The sequence below is a fragment of the Pleurodeles waltl genome, chromosome 8 (genome assembly GCF_031143425.1).
Source record: "Pleurodeles waltl isolate 20211129_DDA chromosome 8, aPleWal1.hap1.20221129, whole genome shotgun sequence".
Lineage (NCBI taxonomy): Eukaryota > Metazoa > Chordata > Amphibia > Caudata > Salamandridae > Pleurodeles > Pleurodeles waltl.
The window spans coordinates 1,037,552,105-1,037,571,089 of NC_090447.1; positions in this window are offsets into that span (position 1 = coordinate 1,037,552,105).

Here is an 18,985-nt window from a genome sequence, read left to right on the forward strand (position 1 = left end):
CTTGGGCATGTCATTGGGAGAAAGGGATGCTGTAGTTAACCATGATGGATCAGTGCTGTTAAGTACACATGCAAGCCTGATCAACATGACTGTCACCTACACTGTGAACATCACATTTACCTACAAATTTGGTATTCATCTCTGCCTGTGCCTAAGTGGTATGGCCATGCTATTCATCATCTCAACAGCCCTGGTCATCCACCAAGGCCTGACCACTCATACATGGAATCAAGGAGTGGACCATATGGTAGGAGGGCTGCCAAAAACGAAGCTGGTATCCATAGGTCAATCACATCTACATTCATGTGTCCAGGTGTGGACACCCATCAATGCAGGATCTGCAACAACTATTCCTTTGACACACACTTCCATGCCAGCACACGTTGGGCCTAGACTTGCATGCAAGCCAATTACATTCCACAAAAGTGAAACATACATGGAGTGCAAAAGACGGAGTGCCATGCTGGGGGAAAATTGCCAGCCCAGTCCTCCACCTTCATAACAATAAAGGGATGCACCAAATTAGGATCAATATGGTGCATCCCTGTGTTGTGAGAATGATGGGTGCACCACTGCCAATTTTCTCACAGTCTTGCACTCTTAGTAACATATGGTCCTACGGGTGGCTTGTCACCACCTTGTATACACAATGCTGGTTATTGCGCACCAGAAGCCTCACAAGACGTGAACCTCTTGTGGTGCTTGGGGCTCTTTAAAATGGGCCATGATGTCACCGTCCAGCCTACTTTGATATCTAATCATTGGACAGCTTATCACATCTAGCATTGTATTCAACACACATGACTCACTCACACCAAACCCTGCATTACTTCACAGGAGATACATTATCACACTTACTGGACACATCTGGGTGTTCAACACGCGCCACTTCACTAATCGTATATGGGGCTGGACCACCTGTAACACAGAGGAGTGAGCTAGTCATCCTAATGGAAATCAGTGCAACAGACACACCACTATGATCATACAATGACACCAACACTTATGTGAGTTAGAGCCACACATCTGACTACTAGCAATGGGCCAGAGACTCCTGTGGTGCTACATCTCCATTGCCAAATGGGACTGTTTGATCATGTATTTTGCGCCTGAGTGCCATGCTGTGGTTCTAGCAGTGGCAGGACCATTGTCACACCCACGGCATTTCTGACTGCAACAGATGTAGGTAACAACTATTTCACCATCATAGCTCACAGACATGCTACTACCCTTGGACTGGATTGCAAGGTATTGTCGATTTGCATTACACAACCTGCAATGAATAGAGATAAATGTGTGTGCCATTACAAGGCAGACATGCTTAAAGAATTGCCTTGGATGTGAACTCGTGCAGCTGCTTTGTCTACCTGCACAATGACTGCATTGTGACATGTATATATTGCAAATAGTGGTTGACCTGCCATTGTTGAAATTGTGCACTATTGTCAATCCATTGAGGGAGAAGTACATGGGCATAGACATACCGTTCAACACAGACACACTTGCTCTGTGGTCAGAGGATGCACCTGGAGTCGCAGGTTAGTGAGTGATGTGGCAGGGATGGAGCTGATGCATTGCAGCATAATACTGTCAGTGAGGAGTTTTAGGCCAGTGGAACAGACTCTGCACATGTGTGTGGTATGGGGGTGGTAGAGGCTGTCTGTCACAGAAAATTAACTGGAACATGGAACTGCCAGTAGTCTCTTCCCAATTAATGTTCAATCTCCCTTACATGGCCTTGCCCAATGACACAACAGGGCCAATAGGACAACATTTGGTGCAGCACATGGTACTTGAGTAATGAAAAGCAAGCGCCACCTTTACGTCATTTTACAAAACATTAGCAATGCTAAATTACAAATCATGCATTTGTGGTTAATTTTGTGCTGCTAATCCATCACACAATGATGCACGGGCAGTTCTAGCCTCTCATGATTCCGGCCCCTACTGCTGCCTCACATGATGTGTGCCCCTTAGCACACCCCTGACATCACCATGTGTGGGCTGTCTACACAAAATGGAACAACATGGTGTAAGAGGGAGTTGTGTAGTATAGACATGACACTACCCTGGCGCTTTTCAAGATTTACAACTCAAGTATTCAAGCTTGTCCTGCAGAGGCTTTGTGATAGACATGTAGCTCAATTGAAAGTCTTCAATGATCATGCGTTGATTAATTCATGACTATTGTGGCAAAGTTGTCTCAATGTATCAAATGCCCCATATACTTTGCCATCTAAGGCGGGTAAACTCCCTTTGCAAACATAATGAATGGGGCAGGGGTCATGTGTGTGTTAAGTTGACAAAGTTGCACTATGCATGCATTGCGCCACTTTGTTGACACAATCCTGGGAATATATAGGGTGGCTGTGCCTTGACGTTTCATACATGACACTATGCCGGGCACAGATGACGCTATGGGCTCTGAAATGTGTGCCTTCGTGATGTTTGTGCAGGACTCATCGGACATCTGACCTGCATTGGTATTATTGTTGAACATGTGAACTCCAGGCCTGAACTGGCACATATACTCTTCATTCTGGTTGCATACAACCTGTCCACAAGCATTGCATGCAGCACACCAACTTATTTGCTACTGTCATTCAAAAGCAGTGAGCAGTCAATAGTATGCTAATGGGAAACTCACCAACAGTTCCGTCGAGCTTGATCCCCAGGTGATCTAGTAGATCCTGTTCCCTGGCCACCAGATCTGCTGAGCGATGCTTCAGCTGATGCTCATCCCTGCCAGTTTTGTAAATATGCTTCAGGTGGTGGAGCACCTTGCCCCACCGCAGCCGCCTGGCCTCGGTCTGGTAGCCAAGGATCACCTGGCCACCCATTTCGAGCATTATTGGCAGGCAGTATTGAATCAGTCAAATAAAGCAACCAAGCTCATCTGCAGACATTCTGGACATCCTCCCCTTGCCAGACGTGTCGACTGATGGTCAGAGTTGACACCAATAAGTAGTGACACAAAATAGAAGGAAACTTAACCCACTAACTTAGCCCAACTATCCCAAATACCTAGCAACCCCGGACAGACACCTACAGTACAAGTACAAAACTGGACAAAAACTGCACAAAAACACATATTCTGGGACAAAAAGCACACAAAGTTCAAAAGGACATGGCACAAGGGACACTACAAACTTCCAAACACAACCTACAATCAACCACCAGCTCCTACACTCAACCATACAGTCACAAAGGCACAGACTGTAAAGAGAAAGTGAAACTACGCCCACTGTACCATGCTTGTAGACAGGATTTCCTATTGCATCATTTCCTGTGGACTTGCATCACGTTTTCCAGTTATACATGTTTTTATTTGACATAGTTGACATTTGCATTCTTTTTTTAGGCGCATAACACATGTGCGTCATTTACATTGACGCATGATGGTCATGCATCAATTTTACAGAAGGCTTCATTAAGAGGAATGTGAACATAGAATTCACGCTAAGGGCCCATGTGTCATTTTCTTAACATTTGCAGATGTTTTTTACGCATTTGCGTCAATATTTTACTCATTTCCTGATTGCATGTTTTTTTTGCATTGTCCTTAGATACACTCTGATTCACAATACATATGACATGGGATATACTGCAATGTAGCATATGGGGTATGGGCACATGTGGTACTCTATGCAGCAATGTGGTAAGAGTGCGATTGGTCAGTTCCTCCAACACGTGTGGTATGGAGTCAACAGCATGCAATTTTTTGCATGTCATGCATATCTGTGCATGTGTGACAACAGTGTGTTCACATATGTTTGGCATTCGTTAAAATGCAATAGTACTGAATTGTGATTGGGTATTGTGTTTTGGTGTGTGATGTCTGATGTTGTCATGCAGAGCATACTATTTAATGCTGCATACACAGGTCAGGCATTGCTGATGATGGGCAAACTTTTGCCATCTAAGAAATATGACCCAACATCTGGCTCTGTATTTAGATTTGGAGTTTATGGAGACCTGTGTGAAGACAGCATATTTGTCTGACATATAAATCTTTGGTACATAATGTGTATGACACACTCTGGCTACATTCCACCCAGAATATGGTTTGATTTAACTCATTGCATTTATCAATGGCTGTTGTTTTTGTATGGTGTACCCCCAGTCCTAGCTGCATATGTTCTCATCCATACTAATGTGCACTCCACAGACGTGACCGTGCAATGTGTGAATTCATGTTTACCCTGTGTCAAGTTTGTGCCCCATGGCAGTGGCCCGACAAATTACCATGGATAGACTGTGCAGGTTCAACTTCTTCCATTGGTTGATATCCCTGGTCAAATCATGATTACCATAGTTACCAATGAAACCTCCCCCGTCATACATGTTCTATGCAGCCATTGAAACTCTCACCCTGAGTTGTGACAGTGTTCAGTTCCAACATGACTTAATTTCTCATTATTTGACACTCCCTACCTCATGTGTTGGCCCCTTGCATACATCCTATTAGGACATGATGTAGTTGGGTGTGATGAGCTATTGATTACCAATTTGGCAACGTGAATGTACAAAATATGTTGTGGTCCATGGATTGTGCCCTTCAGTTGTCACATATCAGTGATAAGATTGTAAGTGATGAGTGTGATGGTGGCAGTTCAATCAAACACGTCATATATGATGTTGCAACATTACTTGTCAGATTAGTAGTTGTTACATGCTCCCTGAGGTTAGACTCACATTCCTACGGTACTATGTGGTGGAGATTGAATAGACAAAAGCAGGATTGGTTGTATATGTGAAGGGATTATTTACAAATTTAACATGGTGAATTGAGTGATTCGTATGTGTAAAAGTTGTCAACGATATGCTGTCTCCGGCTTTCCCTCAGCAGCTGTGTTGTGCTGTTCCCCCTCCATATCAACAACACCATCCTCCTACACCTCCTCAGGCAGGTTAGCAACCTGGTCAACATTGGCACATTCATTTGCACACATATGTTGTGCAGGATGGCACATGTGAGGATTATTTTACACACCATGTGTGGAGCATAAAGGAGGCTGCCTCCTGTCAGGTCCTGGCACCTGAATCTGGATTTCAGATGCCAAATGTCCTTTCCACCACTTTGCGTGTCTGGCGGTGTCCCTCATTGTAGGCATGCTCTGCTGCTGTGTTTGGGTTTGCAAATGGGGTCATCAGCCACAGCTGTATGCCATAACCCTGATCTGCTGCAAAAGATAAAAGATGTAAGTTGTTGTTAAAGCTTGCAACAGGTATTTTATATAGCATGGCAGTTTGACTTGGTTGTGACTCATGCATGTTTGTGGTTATGGTGTGAGTTTCTGGCCTTGTGATAAGTTTTACTAGTACTGTGTTGTTGGACATGACAATCTTGGGTATTAGCTCAAGGACCTGGGACATATAATTTTGATTCCTAACTGATGCTTAGTATGTGTGCATCATGTGTTGTGTAGTGCAGCTTTGTTGCAGTATGCTCTCTCTAGAGGGGACATGACACATCCTCGCAACAGAGCGGGTGAGATGTGGGGACAACATGGTGCTCTACAAGACCTGGACATCCCAGCCATTTTGACATGTGTCAGTACAGATGAAGTGCAACACTTAGGCCCATTTTAATGAGTAAGTGACAGTGCACTACACAGCTCCAACATTGGCAGCACTGTGCTGCATCATTTTCACTGTGCAGGAATGCACCATGTATAATATGTTACAAGGAAACCTTTTGTTGTCCCCTGCACTGGCACCTAATATGCAGCCATGCCTCAACACTGCTAACCTTGCACCAGGGTGCTTGGCTAGCTGCCCTGTGGAGGTGGATATATCTGTGCAGGAATGGACACCTTGCTATGCATATACTATTTTCATGGGCAATTAGCTCTTTCTGTGTGTGCAGCAATGTGCAGCATGCATAGGTGACACATTCATATGTTGTCAAATCACAGTCTATTTCCTTATTGCAACCTGCAAACGGCATTCCTGGAGTGGTGTTTGATGTTGGCACTGCCTCAGGTTTTAGGTGACACCTACATGTGAGTCAGCGTCATCATGCTATGTATCTTATGGTGACACACCTACGGCAGCACACATTGTACGCCTCATCCATGCTAAGTGCTGCGTGGGAGGGGGCCTGATTTACAATGTGGCTTCAAGTCACAAAAGAGTGGTCATCTGCCAACTTGTACATGCAATGCAGGCCATGACAATGGCACGGGGGCTCCTACATATATCCCTTAGTGATCTTGAGTGGCAGCTGAGGTTTGTGCCAGTCATCAGGTGTCCAAGTGTGTGTATCCCATAGTTTCAGGATGATCAACATTACTACCAGTGTCTCTCCTATCTTCCAATACATGAATCACCATTTATACTGAAAACACATGCACAGTGCAGGCTATGAGATGGGGTTCAGCTACTTAGCAAATGAGTCCCTTAGCATAGTGCATGTAAGGTCAATATGTCCTACAAAATCCTACATGGTCCCACTATGGCATATATGATCTGCACTGTCTAACAGTGACTGTTCCCGATGGTGGGCCATTTCTTATTTACGGGACAGACATGATGGTGTTGTGTGTCAGTAAGTGGTGCATATGAGGTGGCACTACAATAGGTGGGGTGCCACTTCTCACAAATCTGGCACATGGTATGTGATGGCCATTAATTTTGTATTCCTATGTGAGTGTCCCAAAGTGTCAGGCAGATGTTTATTCACACTTAAGGTAAGTAAGGTATGTGTTGATGAGATTTAGTTGGTATTGGCACCAGTTGTCTGGCATTTGATGTTTGTTCTGGCAGAGACTTGCACAGCATGATTTAAGAGGCCTGTGCCTATGTGTGTCTTTCATTCCATGAGCATGGTGCATGCCATTGACATTGCTGTGCTATTCTTTATTTGCTGGAATATGTGTGTGAAGTGTACATAGTAGCCAACCTGTGGGCACTTTTAGTGGTTTGTGGACATCTTCTGCTAGCAAACGTTACATATCTCCACCTGTCCTTTATGTGCTGTGCCTGTCAAGTTGTGGGTGTGTTACATACATGTGTGTGCTTGTGCTGTGCACTTATTGTGCTGTACTGCAGTATGGTGCAAATGTATTATTACCTCTGTATTACTGTGGCCACGTGTTTTTGGAGTGGTGTTTGTCTTGTGGGTCCTACATGTTTGGTGTGTTGTGTGTATATTGCTAGGTTTGTTGACTTACCCACAAGTAGGTCATTACCATATTGGCCATCCTGGAAATGTTCTTTGATCCAGCTGTGCCTGAATATGTAGGCATCATGGACGCTACTCGGATACTTGGCTAAAATGTTTGTAAATAGTCCACGGTGGTCCACTATGGCCTGCACATTTATGGAATGCGTATGTTTGTGGTTCCTGTATAAATGTTCTGTTGCTGCAGGTGAGATAAGTCGGACATGGGTGCAGTCCATTTCACCCAGCACATGAGGAAAGCCAGCAAATTGTTAAAAGCCCTGTTTTATCTCCAGCTCCATTTGCTGGTTGTCGGGGAAGTACATGTGGCAGGGTGGCCAAAGGTGATTGCGTTTAATACCTCCGGCAGGAAGACTGAGAAAGATGGTTGTGAAACACAATCAACCAGTGCACCCGTTGTCTGGAATGAGCCACTTGCCAGCATATGCAGGACAGCTAGCAGCTTTTTGATAGATGATATATTATGTGGTGTCTGCAGGCTGACTGTGATCAGTGGCTCAATGTGGTGCAGCAGGTATAGTATGGCTTGTTGGTTGAGACGGTACGTATTAATGAGGTCATGTTCCCTGAGGCTAAGGAGGGTATATCCTCTCCTGCCTTCTGGGTTGCCTTTGTAGGTGCCGTAGTAGTGGTTGTGGTTGCTACAGTAGGGGTGGTGGTTATGTTGTGGTTGTTGTCCTCTGCATCATCTCCCAAGCTGGTGCAGTAACACTTCCATCTTGTCCTCTGGGTTGCCAATGTTGCTTCTGTGTGTTTTCCTTAAGTAGTGGTGTGTGGGACTCATTGTAATGCCTGGTCAGACCCAGGTGTTAACATTTGATGCAAATCAGGGTTAACATAATTTTTTGGGTCCGCCTCCCATACGTGCGTCATTTTTGCATGGTGGATAAATATGGTGCTAGGGGTTTAGAGTGATTTTTTGGACAGGAACGCCTACCTTGCATCTCATTGACGCAAGGTGGTTTCACACATCCAAAAAATTATGTTAACTCCAATATTTTGGCTCTAGATGGGTCTAGCTTCAAAGTATAAATATGGAGATAAGTTTGTGCTGAATTAGCTCTAAAAAATTACGCTAATTCAACACAAAGCAAGTATAAATATGGACCTTAGTTTTCTACAACAGGCATTTACAGCGAGCAAAAGACACATATTGGAAAGGCGGAAGAAGAGAAAAATGAAAAAGCGTCACAAAGGAAGAGAGCAGAAGGCTGCAAGAGTGAGCTGAAGGGGCAGGGAGTGGCTGTGAATGGATTTAAAGGGCCCAAGATAGCTTTAGGATTACGCTGCCTCGATGTTCTGTGTTCGACATAATTAATTGCAGCAGCCGCATGTTTCACAGAACAGCTTTGAGCACAGGCACGTTTTTATTCACAAATTAAGCACTGCACAGAACTAAAGGAAGAATAATGGTTGTATTGCTGTAGTTCTCTCACCCAATTACCATCTGCAATTGGTTCACCTAAGGTATCTCTAAAGGATGTATTACATTCTCACTTGGCTATTTAACATGGGGTTGACTGATGCTGCTCGCTGTTCGAGATGTGGTACGATGGATGCTGACTTAATGCATCTGTCATGGAGATGTCCTGAGATAGATGACTTTTGGTATCAGTGTTCGACATTTTAGAAGTATTACTGACCGCTGGTGGAGCAGATGACCACTGGTGGCACAACTGTGATAGTATAAGGCTTTCCTGAAGGAAATATGATGCTTAGCAGGCTCCTTCCTCATTTTTGAAAAAACACAAATTGCAATGCACTGGGAAAGACGACCTGCACCCCACACCAAATGTTGGCTATGGGACATTGTGTAATGTCATGAAAGGTTAGATAACTATTGGGAGGTTATGCCACCGACGTTGTGACGGAAGAACATCTGGGGTCTAGGCACACTAGGAGATGATGAAGTGAGGTCTGAAAAGGAGGAACATAAGCGGAATGCAATTCTCAACTATATCATCAGATTTTATCAAGATATTTCAATTTTATGGCATACGATGAAGTGATTTTTGTTACTCTTCTGTAAAAGGGAAGTTTGTTAACCTGTATATTTTAAAAAGTAATATTTTTAAAGACATTTTAGCTTCCCTTGTAAGCACCAATATTAGACAGACAGTGAACATAACATGAAGAATGGAAATATGTCTGCCTACAGGAGGCAGATAGGATACTAACACTTCTGTGCTTTTAAACTTCATACTTTTTTTAATTGAAAGAGACAAAGGAGTCCTGCAGGAAAATCACTCTCCTGGTATAACAGCATTCCTGTTAGGACGCATCATAGGTCGTCTCTTGCTATTCTTTTAACTTACCCTGTTGCCTGAGAAGGTAGACCAAGAAAGGAAGGAGAGGGTCATTTATTGTAAGTAGAATTTAGTCAACTAACTGCATTAACTTCAGATCCCTAAACAAAGTATCTATCCTTTTAATAGCTGTGGGCTCCTATATAAGCCACCAATAGTTTCAATGTGAGGAATAAAAAGAGGGGAGAAAGGTAGCCACCTTGTTTTCTGCTTTTTCACCAAACAATGATCATATGTAATTTGGGATATATGATAATACCACTTTCATTTCACTTTTAGAAATACAGTTGGGTTCCAAGCCAGCATGAAGAAGTGTTAAGAAAATGGGTCTCCTCTCAATGTATTGACGGCTTTCCCCATTTTGTGATAGAGCCACCTTCTCATCTGCGTCGTCCTTTACCTACCACAACATAGGTAGAAGGCTGTGAAGGTTTGTGGGTGATCAGCCATGGACAAATGCTTCCTGTCATTCATATGCTTGTCTTAGTGTTACTGTACAGAGTCCCTGTCAACATATTTATGTCAGTGTTGATAAATGATGTTGTTTTGTAGCTAGTGCATTGTAGTAGATCATTGACCATGGCAAATGTTATAGCCTTACTAAACTTGAAGCTGATTTTACCTCTGGTTTTGTGTCCTTCAATGCCTTTCACAGTGTGGAAGATTGTTCTGTTCACTCAAATTTAAACAGTTCAAAGAGAAACAAATTGTTAAAGTTGCACTAACCTGGCTGTCTAGATGCAAAATGAGCAATGCTCATTGCTCTGAACCTGCTGACAACCATGCAAAGTGTATCAATGCCATGAGGTAACTGAGTAAGTTACTCCATCCCACTGGCTGATGAACAGGCCACTGCCAACATATAAATAAGCTGCTTAGGGTCAGATGCAGGAAACACTTTGCGACTCGCAAACGGCAAAATTTGCCGTTTGCGACTCGCAAATGCGTGTTTCCTATGCAGAAATGCATTTTGCGAGTCGGGACCGACTCGCAAAATGCATTTCCGAATCGCAAATAGGAAGGGGTGTTCCCTTCCTATTTGCGATTCGCAGTGGTATGCAATACCATTTGCGACCGCATATGCGGTCGCAAATGGTGTCGCAGTTACCATCCACTTGAAGTGGATGGTAACCCACTCGAAATGGGAAGGGGTCCCCATGGGACCCCTTCCCCTTTGTGAATGGACCACAAATAATTTTTTCAGGGCAGGTAGTGGTCCAAGGGACCACTACCTGCCCTGAAAAAATACCGAAACTAAAGGTTTCGGATTTTTTTTAAGTGCAGCTCGTTTTCCTTTAAGGAAAACGGGCTACACTTAAAAAAAAAAAACTGCTTTATTTAAAAGCAGTCACGAACATGGAGGTCTGCTGACTACAGCAGGCCTCCATGTTTGCGAGTGCCCATAGTCGCTATGGGGCTGCAAATTGCGACCCACCTCATTAATATTAATGAGGTGGGTCTTTGCGACCCCATAGCGACTCGCAGACGGTGTCTGAGACACCGTTCTGCATACCAATTTGCGAGTTGCAAATTGCGAGTCGGAAGGACTCCCAATCTGCAACTCGCAAATTGGATTTTTGCTACATCTGGCCCTTAGTCCTTTAAGTCCCTATACGACAGAGGAGTACACTTCTAAAGCCCTTTGGACCTTAAGGGAGGCATGACACACAGGGTTTCAGGCAGAAGCCAACAGCAGGGTCAATTCCATCTCCAGTTGTGAGTGGTCAACTGGGTAGTTGTGCGAAAGACCTCTTGCTGTTTGTTGCATTCCTATAGCCTGTTTAGGAGGTCAGCATTACTGGGAATGGCACCTGGGTATATCCTAACCAATAGGGTAAAAGTTAAGGTAGCCATCTTTTAGAAATTGGGCTCTAGTTGGCAGAAGTAAGCAGGGTATGTCAAAACACAACCTAAAATATCCTTTGCTCACACTCTGGTAGCTTGGCACAGATCAAGCATAACTTAGAATGCAATGTGTAAAGAATGTGTGCACTAACTCATAGAGTAACACAAGAAAAACACCACAAAAAATTTCCAGATCAGTTTAGAAAAATAGATAATATTAATTGATTAAAATAAGACCAAAACAGCAAAAATCCAATATGTACAAGTCAAGATATCACTTTTTAAATAATTAGATGAATCTCAATCCTTAAGAATCAGTTGTTTTATCCTTTTAACACTGCACCTGTAATGTGTCAAAAATAATGATGCAGAAGTCCACAGAGGAGAACATGCATTAGAAAGTTGAGCGATACGTCAGTTTTTCTGGCACAGCAAAGGTGATGCATTGTTTCTTTCCATGAGACAAGATGATGCATCAGTTTCTGGGAGTGAAGCCTTGGTTCCTCACTGTGGTGCGTGGACATTTTGATGTCCAGGGAGAATGCATGGAAAATTCAGAACATGCTGTGTAGAGGCAACAGGTGCCACATTGATCCGGAAGATGATGCAGCGATTCTAAAGCCATGAGATAGCCGCTGCATCAATCCAGCAGGCGTTGCATCAAAGTTTGCAGGCATTGCGTCAATTGCCTGACATGCTGGATTTTTTTCTCTTTCGTGAAGTCTTTAAAGGCCCTGTGACTTCAGAACAGAAGGCAAACTCAGTCCAAGCCTTTGGAGAGCACTTTTGGGGGAAGGCAGAATCCTTCCACCAGAGTCAGGAGCCATCAGGCAGTAGGTCAACATGCATGTCAGCAGTCCTTTCAGCAAAGCAGTCCAGATGAGTCCTTTGGGCAGCATGGCACTCTGTCTGACAGAGTCCAGTTGTAGGTCTAGGAGTGTCTCATTTGGTGAGTCATAGACCCAGTATATATACACCCAAAAGTGCCTTTGAAGTGAGGGAAACTTCAAAGAGGGGTCTTGAGGTGCACATGTTCTCCTTTTAACCCAGTCCTCTCTGCCAGGAGCCCTGAGTTGGTGGGGAGGGGATTTTCAGCCCTCTGTATGAGGACAGGCTACTTGCCTTTGAAGTGTAAGTGAGAGCCTCTCCACCTTTCCGACCCAGGAAGACCCATCAGTATACAGATGAATGCAGATGCGGCTGAGTGCCTCATGTTTATGTCTGTCTGGATGGAATGCACAAGGGGAGGTGTCAACCAGCATAGGCAAGCCATGGATTGGAGACAGGCTGTGAGGCACAGAAAGCAGTAAGTGCAGATAAGTGCCTACTTTCTAAAAAGTGGCATTTCTAAAATACTAATGTTAAATCCAACTTTACCCGTAAGGAAGATTTATCACTAACATTCCAACCATACCAAACATGACAATGCCACTCCTTTCAGATCAGAAATTATCACATAAAAGTATATAAAGGAATATTTCATTGTGGCTTATGAGAGGAGGGGGCTATATAGTAGTGAAAAATGGCTTTGGGAGTTTTTCACAATGAGGACATGTAAAACTTACAAGTACATGTCCTGCCTTTTACTTACATAGCACTCTGCCCTGTAGGCTACCTAGGATGTACCTTAGGGGATACCTACATGTAATAAAAGGAGAGTTTAAGGTTTGACAAGTAGTTTTAAATGCATAGTCAAAGTGGTGTTGAAACTGCACACACAAACCTTGCAATGGCAGGCCCGAGACATGGTTAACGGGCTACTTATGTGGGTGGCACAATCAATGCTGCAGGCCCTGTATAGTATTTAATTTACAGGCCGCAGGGACATGTAGTGCATGTTACTAGGGACCTACAAGTAAATTGCAGTTGCCAATTGGGTATGAGACAATGTTACCATGTTTTAAGGTGAGAGCACATGCACTTTAGCAGTGGTATAGTGCCCAAGACCTAAAGCCTATAAAAACGGGGTCATAACAAGAGGAGGAGGTAGGCAAAAGAGTTTGGACTGACCCCTCAGTGTGGGTCATTTCCCAACACCACCTCTATATACTTTAGGCATTGTCAAGATGGCAAAAGTCTTCAGTCAAACCACACTTGGGCTCTGAGTGCTGGTTTGTGTGTGGAGAGTGTGTTGTGGTAATCTTATTGTCTTCTTATATCTAACACTAAATTCAGTTTGAATCAGCCAATGTGCCAGCAATACATCCATAAAAGAAAACTAGTAGGACAAATCAGGATCTTTCAGCAACAAGACACTGGATAGACTAGAATTGCCTTGGCATGCTCCCCATTTCAAGTGTTATATTTGCCACAGCAGACCTGTCAAGTGGGATTTGCCACTGTGATATCAAAAAGATGCCCATAGCCCTGTCCGCTGTCCTGCATATGACTTGAGGTTCAGAGAAGTTGTCCCTGTCCACTCATCTCATCTTATTGTTTGCTCTTGGGAGATATTTCACACCCATTCACATATATTTAAATGCTAATTACGGCTGGCCGAAGTAGGATGACAAAGTGCAAATTAGTATTCAGTAAACTTCAGGCAAAGAAAGGGACTGGTTCTAAAAATTGCTTTCCCTTAATATTTATTAAAAATACAACTTCACAATTGAATTGGATGTTTGATAACTCTTAAAATAGTACTTTAATAATTTTTCTAGCTAGTTCGATTTTTGGTGCTACTCTGTGTAAGGACATGTTAACTTTAAATTTCTACATGTCCTACTTTTAAATACAATGTACCCTGCTTTATGGACTACATAGGGGGTTGCTTATTATAATTTAAAACAGAGAATTTGACCTTTCAAAATGGTTTATTTTGACAGACAGAATTACACTTTTTGCATGCAACATTCAAGTGAAACAGGGTAGGCCTAAAGCCATGTTTACAATACCACTGTAGTGGATGGCACAATAGGTGTTGCTGCAGTACACCAGTGGCTTTTAAATTCTTTGCCCGTGTTACACTTTGTACTATATACTAGGGACCCATAGGTAACATACATAAACCAAATAGAAATATGCCAATTCAACCATGCTTAGACAGGGAGCACAGGCACATTACTAAAGGGTAGTAGGGATAAGATGCACAAAGTTCTAAATCCAGCAAACATATAGGGTCCAACAAAATGTGAAAAAAACTGGATATCTGGCAGCCAGGTGGCAGTATTACGTGGTATGACTGGAGGATCTTACCATGTAATACTAACATATTAACCCAGAAGTGGACTTGGGTTCACACCAGCAAACCTTAGCTCAGTCCTGGTACAGTGGCTATTGGAAATGGTCCTTTTTGCAGGGTTATCCACAAACATTTTGCCTTCTGCCTCCTATTTTCTCTGTTTTTGCTGGTTTTAAGACTCTGGGCACTTTACCCCTGCTGACTGGTGGTAAAGTGCAAATGCTCTCTGTTTATATTGGATTGGTGATTGGTTTATCAATGATTAGCATATTTGATTTACTGATAAGACTCCAGTAAAGTGCACTATGTATTCCGAGGACCTGTAAATCAAATGTGACTAGTGGGCCTGCATCACTAATTGTGCCACCTACTTGAGTAGCTCTGTAAACATGTCTCAGACTTCCCATTGCAGTGTATGTTTGGGCTGTCAACTGTTAGTTCAACCTGGCAAGTGGAAACACTTCTAGGCCCAATCCTACCCTTTTACTAAAGATAGGTCACCTCTAAGGTAAGCCCAATGCAGCCCCAATGGACAGGGTGCAGTATGTTTAATTGGTAGGGCATGTACTAGTATGGTTTACTATCCTGATAGTGAAATACTGCAAAATTTGGTTTTAACAATTGCAAGGCCTATCTCTCTCATAGGGTAAAATGAGGATTGCCTTGAAGTATCTTTTAAGTGCAGTTTCCCATTGGGAACAGATAGAGATTTGGAGTTTGGGGCCACTGAACTCATAACTTAAAAGTACATGTTTTGTTGAGGATGTTTTTTTAAATTGTGAGTTTGAAAATGCCACTTTTAGAAAGTGTGCATTTTCTTGCTTAGCCTTCTCTGTCTCTTCCTGGCTGCTGAATACACTTGTGGGTCAGAGTGACAGTTGGGCTGTTTGTGAAGTCACTTTGGACAGTCACACAAAGGGAGCTGAGGTGTGTCCTGCATATCCTGATGAGTCTTCCCAGGCTAGAGCGGAAGGAGGAGTTGACACTTGCACAGGAATAGGGCTTTGCCTGTCCTACCACAGAGAAGTCTTCAAACCTGTGGAGTGTGCCTGAGGCTAGGACAGGGAGAGGCAGGGTCTTGTGCACTACAAAGGCTTCCCTTTGAAGTTGCCACTTTAAAGGCAGAAATGAGTATAGGTATTAGACTGCTGACTCACATCTTTAGAACACGTCTGGACTGTGAATATTCTGCCAAGGAGAAGAGCTGGATGCTGTAGGAGGAAATGCTAGTCTGCATGTTGCCTTGCTTTACTGGTCTGCTGTTCGCTGCTTCTGTCCAGACAGTGAAAGGACTGAACTTTCTTTCCACATCCTACTTTCCAAGGTTCTCCAAGGGCTTGAACTGAGCTTGCCTCCTGTTGTGAAGTTTCAGGGACATCAAAGACTTCATCAGCAAGTGCCTAGCCTCTTCTGCTGAGAGTCCTAACTTCTTGCTAAGTGGTGCCAAATCCAGTCCCTGAGCCCTTAGAAATGGAAGCTGGTCACCTGAGTGAAAATCCATTCACTGAGGCCATTGTGGTAGAAAAATCAACACATTGCCTGCACCACGGCTCAAAAATCAGCTTCGTGTCAGCTTCAGTGTGGATCCATCATCGCTGTTTGTCCAGATTTTCCACACTTCATGCCTGAGCGTCATTTTTTTCATCAAAGTTGTTCCACAACCTGGAGTCGATGCCTCGCTAGTCCAGTGGGAAGAGAATCCATACATTGCCAGCTGGGTGGGAAAAGAATCGATGCATCACCAGCCGGGCTGGAAAATAATCCACTCATCACCTGTCCAGCATGAAAATAATCAATGCACCACTTGCTTTCCCAATGCATCTCCTCCTTTGTGGCCATCATCATCTTTATTTTGATGCATCCAAGGTACTGTGTATTATAAGGATACAACCACTGATTTTTCAGGATTAAGGCTCTTTTAAATCTTTTAAAAAGTGATCTCTTTGCTTGTGTATGTTTGATTTTTGTTGTTTTGATCTTGTTTCACTCAGATAAATATTGGCTATTCTTCGAATCTGGTGTTGAGTGCTTTTGTGATGTTGTCACTGTGTTACTTGGTTTATGTACAAATATTTTACACATTGCCTCTGAGATAAGCCTGACTGCTTGTACCAAGCTACCAAGGGGTTTTAATAGATGTGCGACTCCGTTACCCAGACTAGGGTGAGCGTCCCTACTTGGACAGGGTGTCAACTGACCCCATTTCTAACAGTGGCAAAGAGCATTCAGGCTACTCAGAGGAACATGTGTAAAGCATTTCACAACACCAATATGGGCGATAAGTAATTGACACAACTTGAAAGAAATCCAACACCAATTTAGAAAAATAAACTAGATATTTTTCTTAATTTAAACACCAAAATGAACTTTGTATCTTACGCACAACTGGAATTGTGGATTTTTGAAGCGTTTCAAAACAGAAGCACATTTAGTTGTCAAACAAATATTATTGAAGTTGGAAGGAGGAAGCACACTGTGTAATCAGTTACTTATGGAGTGAGTCCTGTGGAAGCCACCTGGAGTTAAGGTCTGAGGGGCCCCTAGACCATATTTCCATAGACAGTACCATTTTACCTTACACAGGGAGTCTTGGTGCAGAGGTAGCCTTGCTGTCTTGAGAAAAGACTGGTAACTGTGAGTGTTGTCAATCAAAGATGCAACACTCTGCAACACTCTGCAAACCCACAATTGTAGATGGAGTTACACTTTACCCTCAGACAGTAGAGGCCTTTGAGGTCCCAGGACCTGGATTTCAGAGCTCTCACTCCGCCACCATGTCCAAAGTCTGTAGCGGTAGACTTGCAGCTGTCAATCACGGAATGGTCATGCCAAAGATGTTTTGCCACTTAGTTGAAGTCACCTTCTCAGGGTGCAGGATCTCAGCAGTATGGTTGGTTACCGTGCTGGTGACCACCATGCCTTGGCAGTGGCAAAATAAATCCACGGGTACTTTGTTGGCTAGAGGTCGATTGGAGCAGTGTAGTGGCTCGAAACTTGGTGTGATCCTCACTACCACTCCCTGGGTGCAGGTCACTGATTTTCTTTGGGCTCACTCAAAAGGGGCCTGACATGTTACACTTCTTGTGACTCAGCACAAGGATTCTTCTGCAGGTTGCAGTTGGCTGATGCCACTAGGCAGGGGAGTCTGCTTCAGTTTTTGGTGTCCAATGGAGTCCTTCTGGCTGGTGGCAAGGAGCACAGGTCAAACACACAGTTCAAGTATATGGTCTCCTCAGGGCACTTAAGTGTCCTCTCTTTGAGCTGTTGTGCAGTCTAAACTCCTGTTGTCGGTGATTGTGTCTTATGTGTACCTATTCTCAGATTCAAAGTCAGAACTGAGGTTTGGTGGCAAGGAAGCCCATTAAATCCTAGTTTGGTAGGCGTTAAGGGTGTAAGGACAGTGGCCAATGGGCGGCTGGTCCCAGCAGCTAGTCTACCCCTGAGGTGATCACTTCCTGTGGGACCACATCACTTTTCTTCCCAGAACCCAGTAATTCAGGGTTTGCCAAGATGGCAGGACCTTTCCTTGGATGTTCAGACCTCCTAACTCATCATATGGATGTGGCTAGCCTCTTGGAGGTGTAAGCCTCCTACATAACTAATTTGCCTGCCTGTCAGCCTGGACAGGGCTGGAAGGGCATTGTCCTTGAATGGGGGACAACAGATTACATATCAAGGATGGTCAAAGCCTTTGAGGCTCACCACCTTGATTACAGTAAACACTAGCCATCCTGGAAGGGTGGAATTGTGATCTCCTTTATGCCCAGGTCCTTTGTCTCTGTCTTGTGGGAAGTGCTACCTCAACCAGCAGGAGGGAGACTCTTTTCTTGGCAGCAAATGGATCAGAGGAGCCTCACAATGCAAGATAAAGCTGCCATCTTGGTAGTCATCCTCTAGAACACCACCAGGATGGATGCTAGGTAACCCTTGGCACGAGAATCATGCTCAGGGTTAAAAATCACTCGGTCTGACACCAAACATGGGGGGAATTGGTCGGGCCTTCATGGAGCTGGACAACTAGAGTTTGCCTGGGTGCCAGCCCATGTTATCCTATGGACTGCTGGTCACTTGCGGTAGCATTAAGTTTAAAATCACAGGGTCACATATGCTCGTGCATATATGTCCTCACTCATAACACAGTGAATTCTGCCTTATGGGCTACAGGAGACCTGCCTTAGGGGTATCTGACCTGTGCTAGGTTCAGTTCTGGGACTCTGCCAGCACTTGGTGGGGGCAGAGTCAATCTCGAGCAGACACGCTGCTTGTCCAGGCTGTCATGGAAACTCTGCAGGTTTTGCTTTTACTTGGTTAAGCAGGGTGGCACAAGCAGTGCTGGTGACCCCTTTACAATTCCTAACCTGGGTACCACTGATATCATTTACTAAGGTGTAACAGGGGTGGCAAAGACCTTGCCAAGTGGGTTTACAAAATCACAGTACAATTAAAGGGAAAGAGCACTGGCACTGA